Below are 8,672 nucleotides of genomic sequence, written 5' to 3'. Positions count from 1 at the left end.
TGTATGGTTTTCTTTAGAGCCGTGATAATATGACGTTCTTCTTTTGCAAATAACCGTGATAAGTCTTAAAAGTCGTGCTGACACAAAAGATGAAAAAAAATTTGATGTGGTGGTGCGTCCATAACTGTAGATGCTTTTTACTCGTATCTCCTGAAAAAGCATCTACGGTAATGTGCGACAGAATGAATTTTTGTCACCCTTGTGTCACGCAAGCACGACTCAGTTAGGAGATATTTCCATTAATTTTTTTTCTCTATATATAGGATGTGGAAGGAAAATTGAATATTACAATACACTCAATTAGGTCTCACCGACGATTAATCATCAGTAGAAGAAGTGAGAGAGAGAGAGAGAAAATGGAATCAGAAGGAGGAGTCGGCCCACATGTTCTCGTAGTCTCCTTTCCTGCCCAAGGACACATTAACCCTGCGCTTAGGTTAGCCAAACGCGTGGCTTCCAAGGGTTTCTTAGTCACCTTCTCCTCAACTCAATTCATTGGTCAGATGATGCAAAACTCCGCAAACAACACCATCTCCACCACCACTCCCATAGGTGATGGTCACCTCAGATTTGAATTCTTCTTTGGTGATTGCGGTAAATTGTCGCCGATGATGATGGCTCAACTCGAGACTGAAGGTCGAAACTCACTCATTCTTCTCATAAAAAAACAAGAAGAAGCGGGTCGACCCGTTTCGTTCATAGTTAATAACCCGTTCGTACCTTGGGTGTCAGAGGTGGCAATCGATCTGGATATCCCATTTGCTGTGGTGTGGATTCAATCTTGTGCTGCATATTCAATTAACTATCACTATTTCCAACACTTGGCTTCATTCCCAACCGTAGATCAACCAGATCTCTCCATCAGTCCACTAGGTTTGCCTATTTTGAAATCAGATGAGATACCAACTTACTTGCATCCTTCGAGCCCAGTTGCAGTCATTAGAGATTTTATCATGAAACAGATGGAGACTCTCTCGAAATCGTTATGTGTGTTGTTCGATTCATTTGAGGAACTCGAACTTGAAGTTATAGAAGAAATGTCTCGTCTATCACCAATTAGACTAAGACCCGTAGGTCCATTATTCAAGAAATCTGATACAAGTGTTCGTGGAGACTTGTGGAGTTCTGCTGAGGAATGCCTAGCGTGGCTTGACTCACAACGTGTTGGCTCGGTCGTGTACGTGTCTTTCGGTAGTGTGGTGGCCCTAGAAAAGGAGATGATCGAGGAGATCGCATGGGGGTTGTTGAACTCTGGGTCTCCCTTCTTGTGGGCGATCAAACCAAGTTCTAAAGAACCACTCAAAGAACTACTACCTGAAGAGTTTCTTAAAGAAGCTGATGAAGGTAAAGGAATGGTTGTTCCATGGTGTCCACAAGAACAAGTGCTAGAGCATCCATCTTTGGCTTGTATTGTGACACACTGTGGTTGGAATTCGGTGGTGGAATGTTTGACATGTGGTGTGCCTGTGGTTGCGTATCCTCAATTTAGTGACCACGGAACCAATGCCAAGTTCTTGGTGGATGTTTATGATGTAGGAGTGCGTATGGGACGTGGACGGAAAGATGGGGAGTTGTTGACGAGAGAGGTGGTAGAGAGATGTGTTGTGGAAGCAACGAGAGGGACTAAGGCGGAGGAGATGAAGAGAAACGCTTTGAAATGGAAGAAAGCGGCGGAGGAAGCGGTGGCGGATGGTGGTTCTTCAGACCGGAATTTTCAAGAGTTTGTGGATGATATAGGACGGATCACATTTAATAAGTAATTAAAAAACCTGGAAACAGATGTTGGCGGGGCAGAGCATAGACCATACATCTTTTTCTTCAAGATACACTAACGATAAATATATGGTCTTATTCACTGCCACCTTTGGGGATGTCGAAAGAGTGTCCGGTTTGGGTCGCCATAATTTATTAGTGTTTCTTTCTCAATTTAGATATTTTTCTACGCATTTTGTAATATAATAAAAATAAGAAGGACTACGGCATTTATATGACACGTGAACGTGTTAACTCGAATATTCCTGACATTTTAATGTACATATTTGTCGTTCCAATCGAATTATAAAAAAAAGGGAAACAATAGAAATAGAAATTTGGTTTGCAATTAACTAAAAATACTGTTTAAATGCACTGTACGAAGAAGGTGGTAAATTAGACACCAAGATCGATTGAATTTACCCTTTTTTTTTTTTTTTTATCTGTAATATTTAGAAGGGTGACATTGAACTTACCTTTTTTTTTTTTTTAATGTAATAATGCTTCAATATTCAAAACATTTTTTATATTATAAAATATTAATAACTCTATTTGTTAATTTTTTTTTCTAAGAAATCGTTAAAGATATATATGCTAACTCAGTCAAGTTAAAGTTAATGACCTTTGAATTTTTTTTCTTCAAATCTAAATCTATAGAAAAGGTCTTTTACATGTGCATATGTTACTTAGGCATTGAATTTTTTTCAGTACCATCAAAGACATTTTTGTCAAAAATCTGATTTAGATAAATAATACTTTGATTGAAAAAATTTGATATGATCGACATAATTCACTTTGTAATCTCATGCCATCCAAATATTTCCACTTAGATATGCATTGTCATGGCATGAAAAATAAATGAAGGTGCCTTCAATTATCTAACTCGATAAAATATCAAAATCTACTTAAATCAAGTTGATTTGATCGAGTTAATGATTAATGGTAGATTGAAAAATTAAAGAACATTCCACAATAAAAATGTGGATCGAATGTGGTCCAATTGTCAATTGAGTTGTCAAGACCTTAAATGGTCTAATACGGACTAAATTTGGTTTCAAGTACATCAATCTGCCATGACCAAATAAATTAATATTATATATTAATCTGAAATCTTTCTTTCACTCAATAATGTACAAAATAGGACCCACAATTGATAACTACACAGATAACACCTATCTCATTCCATACACAAAGACACCAATCGTATTACTAATATGAAATCTTTCTTTCACTCGATAATGTCTTCCACTGCAACCACTCCCTCAAATTTTTTCCTTAACTCTTGTTACAAACTCGACCATTCAAATTCCACCAATTTTTTTTTTAAAAAAATAGTGATGTTGATTGTTTTTTATTGTTAGAAATCACCCTCTACAAATTAATTTGGACTAATTAGATACTTTGCAACCTTGATTAATGTAAGTACCTGTAAAGATAAAATCTCGGATGTCGTTGATTCCTCGAGATTTACCTCTAACGATCAATCTTTATTATTGCACACGAACAATCAAAATCACACAAAACATAATAAAAGAAAAAAAAAGGAGAGAAATTAAGAAGAAATATTTGTTCACGAGGTTTGTCCCAAATCTAAACTACGTCTTCAGGCTTTGTAGAGTCATTCCACTATTCTTGAAATAAATACAAGATTTATAAAACCTAGTCTCTTCTACTTTTTTTCTTCTACCAAGAGCCCCCCTTTTCTACCTAATAGCTCTGTTAACACTATAAGAAAACAGACAAACAGCGACGATATCTAGCGACACCACATATTTTTGGGTCGCTGTAGAGTAATTTAGCGATGAACAAATATCAAGTGGTCGCTGTAGTGTTTGTTCCCACCATTTCCTTCGCGCGTTTATTTCCTAAACTTAACTTTTTTTAAAACCTTTCTTCCCAGTCTCACGTTTTATTTCCAAGAATTCACCACTCAAGCTCTCTCTCGATTGATCCAAAACCTCACCACTCGAGAAAACTCGCCTTCCTCTATCTCTCTCTCTCTCTCTCGATCGATCCAGAACCTCATAACTCGAGAAAGCTCAACCTCGCCACTCTCTCTCTCTCTAAAACCTCACAACTCCCTCACTCAAATCGATCCCTCTCGATCAATCGATTGATTCTGGTTGTTCTAAAACGAATCCAATTGTCTAAGAACTAGGGTTTCTCATTGACCACATGAAGGTAACTTTGTGAGTGTTTGTTGGGGATCTAGGGCCTATTTCAGACGAGAAAGGTCGGTTTTATTTTCCTACTTGATTCAATTGATCTAGGGTATCAATTCCACAAAACCTAAAATTGAAATTTTCGTCTTCAACAGGTGCTACTACTACGGGTTTTTGCTTCGATCATCTCTTGGAATCACCAATCACCTTCAGGTATAGTTCGATTACGTTAAAGATTTGAACTTCTCTCACACTCTGGTTTGGTCTATTTCGATTCATTTTTGAACTACGATTTGATATTTCAGTTGGGACATAGCTTCAAACTATTATAACACAAATGGCACTTGGAATCCTAGAAAGACATGTAGTTTGTTCAGGTAATCTTGACAGTTTTTGTTTTGATATCGTGTTTTTATTAGGAGGGGAAAAAAATTGGAGAAATAAGGATGTTTGGGTGTGGGGTAAATATTGCATTCGCCCCTGCACTGATATCAAATTAGGATTATATGTGGAAGCTTAGGCATATAAAGATTTACATTTAGGTTTAGTTCAAATTCAGACCTGCAGAGACCCGTATTGACACTCTTAGTTGTGAATTTGGATAAGAAAAAATAGTAAGGCTTGGAAAAGATCTTCACCCAATCCCTCATAGAGTCCTAGCTAGTGAGGGAAATATATTTTCTATTAGGACTTGTTTTTCCTATCATTTCTTACTAACCCCAACCCACTTCAGTTTTCAGCCTTGGTCTCAATTTTTTATCTTCATGAGTGTTATGTCCTGGTCTTGTTAGACCCATCAAAATCATCTTAATTGACTTGTCTCAATTTTATTTCATACTTGGCCATCCTTGGATTCCTTTGAATGTGCTTATTTATGATTTAGTCCTTCCTAGTTTTTCCTCTTATCCATCACTATAACTTCAACATTATTCTCTGTTTCTCTGAACATGTTTTTTTGGATGTCCAACATTCGGTTCCGTAGAGCATGTTGGTCCTATTGTTCTTGTAAACAGTTCCATTTCAGTTGGTTTATATTTAAAATTTGTATCAATGATGGAATTTATAATTTTAGAAAAGTGTGTTTTCAGTTGGAATGGTTTGTTGTGACGGAGAAGGTCGTCTAACCAGTGTACTTAATGTCGTATAGTGTAATTAAATAACTGCATAGATCCATGAATGTTAATTTTTGGGAATACCTATAAGGAGTGTATGGTATGGGAAAAGGTGTTCTCTCTTTTGTGTCAGATACATGGCACGTATGTCTAGTCAGATGGAATAAATTTCAGTTTTCCCTCTCACCCATTTCTGTTATTTCAGTTTTTTGGTGATAATCACTTATTCACATATTGTTTCTGATTGACACAATTGCATTTAATCTTACTATAACTAGCTTTGGGTTGAGAAACCATACGTGGGTTCCCTTCATGCTTCTGAATGATTCAATACTGCAGGTAGAAATGTTAAAAGAGGACTCATTGAAAGTGTAATTGTATCTTATATACCATTATTTTTATAGATCCACTTTTTTCTACCAATTTAGATGAATTACAACATCTAAATTATGTGTGTGTGTGTGTGTGTGTGTGTGTGTGTGTGTTACTCTGTTGTTAGCTTCTAATTTTTTAGTCAAACTTAATGAATTTTGGCAGTGAGACTCTTAATCCGCGAAGAATGAGGATGGTAATGTTGCAAGTTAAAACACACATTATTTTGAGTGCAGGGAACACATCTATTTTTCCCTCTTGAAATGTGTGTTTCAAGAAATTATAGCTTTGGATTCTTCCCTATAGCGCTCTTGCAGGCCTCTTGAACCTTGAAACCATAGTTCCCTACCCAAATTATTTTTTCTCAGTATTTCAAATACTAAAAATGCCCATATGACCCCTATTTGGATGCAACATTCAAGGCATCTGCCATAACATACACACCTATCACTCACATATTCTTATGGCTAGAAGAATAAGGTATGTATATGACATATTCTTATGGCAAGTTAGTAATTGTTATTTTTCAAAGTCATTGTGATCATAGTTCTGACAGCTTAATCAGCAAATTTCATGTAAAAATCTAATGTAGAGGCCTTGTTGTGTGACAAAGTCTGATCTCTTTGCTGATTCCATTATTTGTGTTGTTTGTTCATCAGAGGGTCCTAGTTCACTGGAGTTCTGTCTTGTCTGGTCCAAGTTTCATAGTATAACACTCTCTTTAGTTAGTACATAGTATAACAATGCTTACTAAACTCTTTGTTTTCTTTAGTTCTCTCTTCACAGATTATTTGCAAGAAAGAAAGTGGAAATGAGATATGGTATGCCATTTTAACCTGTGACAAAAAAGCATGAGCAGAAAAAGCATGCAATGGCCATGACTGCTGCTGCTGATGCGGTGATCTGGCTAGCTTCCTCTGCCACTACAAGGTCCAGTGAGATCGAAGAAGCCGCTGCAATCAAAATTCAGTCCCTCTTCCGTTCTTATTTGGTACAAAATTTTATCTCTCTCATGTCAAATTATGTTGATCAATCTCAAACTCCACACTTAAAAAAAATACATGTATCTCTGTTTTGTGGGCTTGTTTACAGGCAAGGAAGGCACTATGTGCATTGAGGGGGTTAGTGAAGTTGCAAGCGTTGGTACGAGGTCACCTAGTGAGGAAACAAGCAACCACTACCCTCCGGTGTATGCAAGCATTGGTGACCGTTCAAGCTAGAGCTTGAACACAAAGAATCCAGAAGGCTGAGGAAACAAAATCGGTTCATAGAAAATCTACACAGGACAACTACTTTAGACAAGCTTATAATGTAAGTCTCCTCTTGAAACACTTTCAAGTTCATAATGTTCCAATCTCCCAAACTAAAGTCGCACAGATCCACAAAAAAAAATCATCATAGAATATGACTCTAATCGAAATGCATACATTTGCTCGCACACTATGGAGATGGTGAGACGAGATATATGTTATATCCCAGAGGAGTTATAATTGGAGATGCCATTGTTTCTTGTGCATAAGTTCCTAACTCAATGGGATATGTGAGTTGAATTCTTCAATAACTGATATGTACTTTTGATCTTTATGTGTGTAGATCGATAGAGGAGTGGAGGAAAATGTTAAGATTGTGGAAATGGATCTTGGAGATTTGAGGGGAAATTCAAAAGGAAGGTATAGCTATTCAACTCACACACAAGTTGAAAGAGCGGATCATAGATTCTCGACACACTCTACGGGTCATCGTGCTCATTCAAAGCAAGAACATCAATACCAAATGTCACCTGCTCAATCAGTGTTGACGGATATGAGTCCAAGAGCTTACAGCGGACATTTTGAAGACTATTACTTCGGCATAGGGCAGAGCAGTCCCCAGTACTACTCAGGTGTATCCAGACCAGATTCAACAAAAGTCCCTTTCACTTCATTAAAGTCGGAATATGAAGATTCCATATCCCATGAGTACCCATTTTTTCCAAACTACATGGCTAACACGGAATCATTTAAGGCAAAGGCCCGATCACAGAGTGCACCAAAGCAACGACCGGACGCATATGAGAGACAACCAAGCAGGCGAAAGGCATCAATTGCAGCAAAGAATGTTCCTCGGGTTGTTCGGATGCAGCGCTCATCTTCACATGTGGGTTCCACTGCTCATGGATACAAGAACCCATGGTCGATTAAGCTTGATAGATCATCGGTGTCACTCAAGGATAGCGAGTGTGGTTTGAGCAGTACAGTTCTTACAAATAACAACTACTGCAGATCTCTGTTAGCATATGAGATGAGTACCTATTAACTCGAAATCACAATATTTGATAGAGATAATAGAAAATTTGTCCAATGTTTAAAAGGAGAGTGATCAGTGCATGAAATGTTCAATCACAATCTGGTTAAATCACAAACTTTGTGATTAAATCAGAAAAAATAGAAGATGACGTAGATGTACTAGTAAGGGAAGATGATTTTGAAAAAGATGATGGCGATCGTTTTACAGATGAAGTGTTAGATAATGAGGATGCAAGTGCAGATGACATTGAGTTTGATCGGTTAATGAACCGTAACTTGCACTCATGATTGTAATCTTTTTATACTTCGAACAATATAAAACTTAATTATGTTGTTGTATGGTTACTTCTTGTAATTTAATGTGGTTTGGTGATTTATTATTGTAATTTGACTTGGTAATTGATTAGTTTCAGGAGAAAAAAAACTCTCTTTTCAGGTTTGGTGCGATCTTTAACATGGCACGGCTTATCCTTGATGATTTTAGAGGTGGGTTTGGGAATGGGCCATGGTGGCAACGCCTTTTAAAAGGATACAGTATTACAACGTGGATGGTGGTGCTAAATCTGGGATCTACAGGGTTGCTGGTGTCATGGTTAATGAAGTTTGCTGATAATATTGTGAAGGTGGCTCCTTTTCCTTTCTATTGTTGATTTATCATAGTGCAGTTTTCTCACTTGATCTTTTTTCCATACTCATAAAACTGATGTTGAGCATGGAAATACAATTTTCTTTTTCTACTACTTTTCTGTGTTGGGCACAAGTAACAGGCCTATATGTTGACATGAAATTCAGGATGAAAACCTTTGGTGATTTTTTTTCTTCTTGTGATGGTGATAGTGTATTGTTATTTACATAATTATTTCTGAGAGAACATCTCTCGTCTGAAAGACCACCTAAGCTAATGTAGCATAGAAAGGATGCAAAAGTCTTCTTTGAACTAAACTGTAGTTGCCACTAGCTCAAAATCTTTTGTTTTGGTTTTCTCGGCT

At 37.1% G+C, this 8,672-nt stretch overlaps 2 pseudogenes across 1 annotated transcript; both read left to right on the top strand.

Moving 5' to 3' along the window:
- Positions 1-271: 271 nt before the first annotated feature.
- Positions 272-2,143, top strand: LOC147407082 (gallate 1-beta-glucosyltransferase 84A24 pseudogene; annotated as a pseudogene).
- Positions 2,144-3,562: 1,419 nt separating this feature from the next.
- LOC147407081 (protein IQ-DOMAIN 19-like) lies at positions 3,563-8,056 on the top strand (annotated as a pseudogene). Its single transcript, XR_015176702.1, has 6 exons — positions 3,563-3,985; positions 4,070-4,127; positions 4,220-4,291; positions 6,171-6,389; positions 6,491-6,709; positions 6,992-8,056. The product of XR_015176702.1 is annotated as a protein IQ-DOMAIN 19-like (transcript).
- The last annotated feature ends 616 nt before the right edge of the window (positions 8,057-8,672 follow it).

This window comes from Akebia trifoliata, chromosome 3 (assembly GCF_017979445.1).
Source record: "Akebia trifoliata isolate Shusen 1 chromosome 3, ASM1797944v1, whole genome shotgun sequence".
NCBI classification, from domain to species: domain Eukaryota; kingdom Viridiplantae; phylum Streptophyta; class Magnoliopsida; order Ranunculales; family Lardizabalaceae; genus Akebia; species Akebia trifoliata.
Note: the sequence above shows the minus strand (reverse complement) of the source record. Positions and strands in the feature narration are given on the sequence as shown.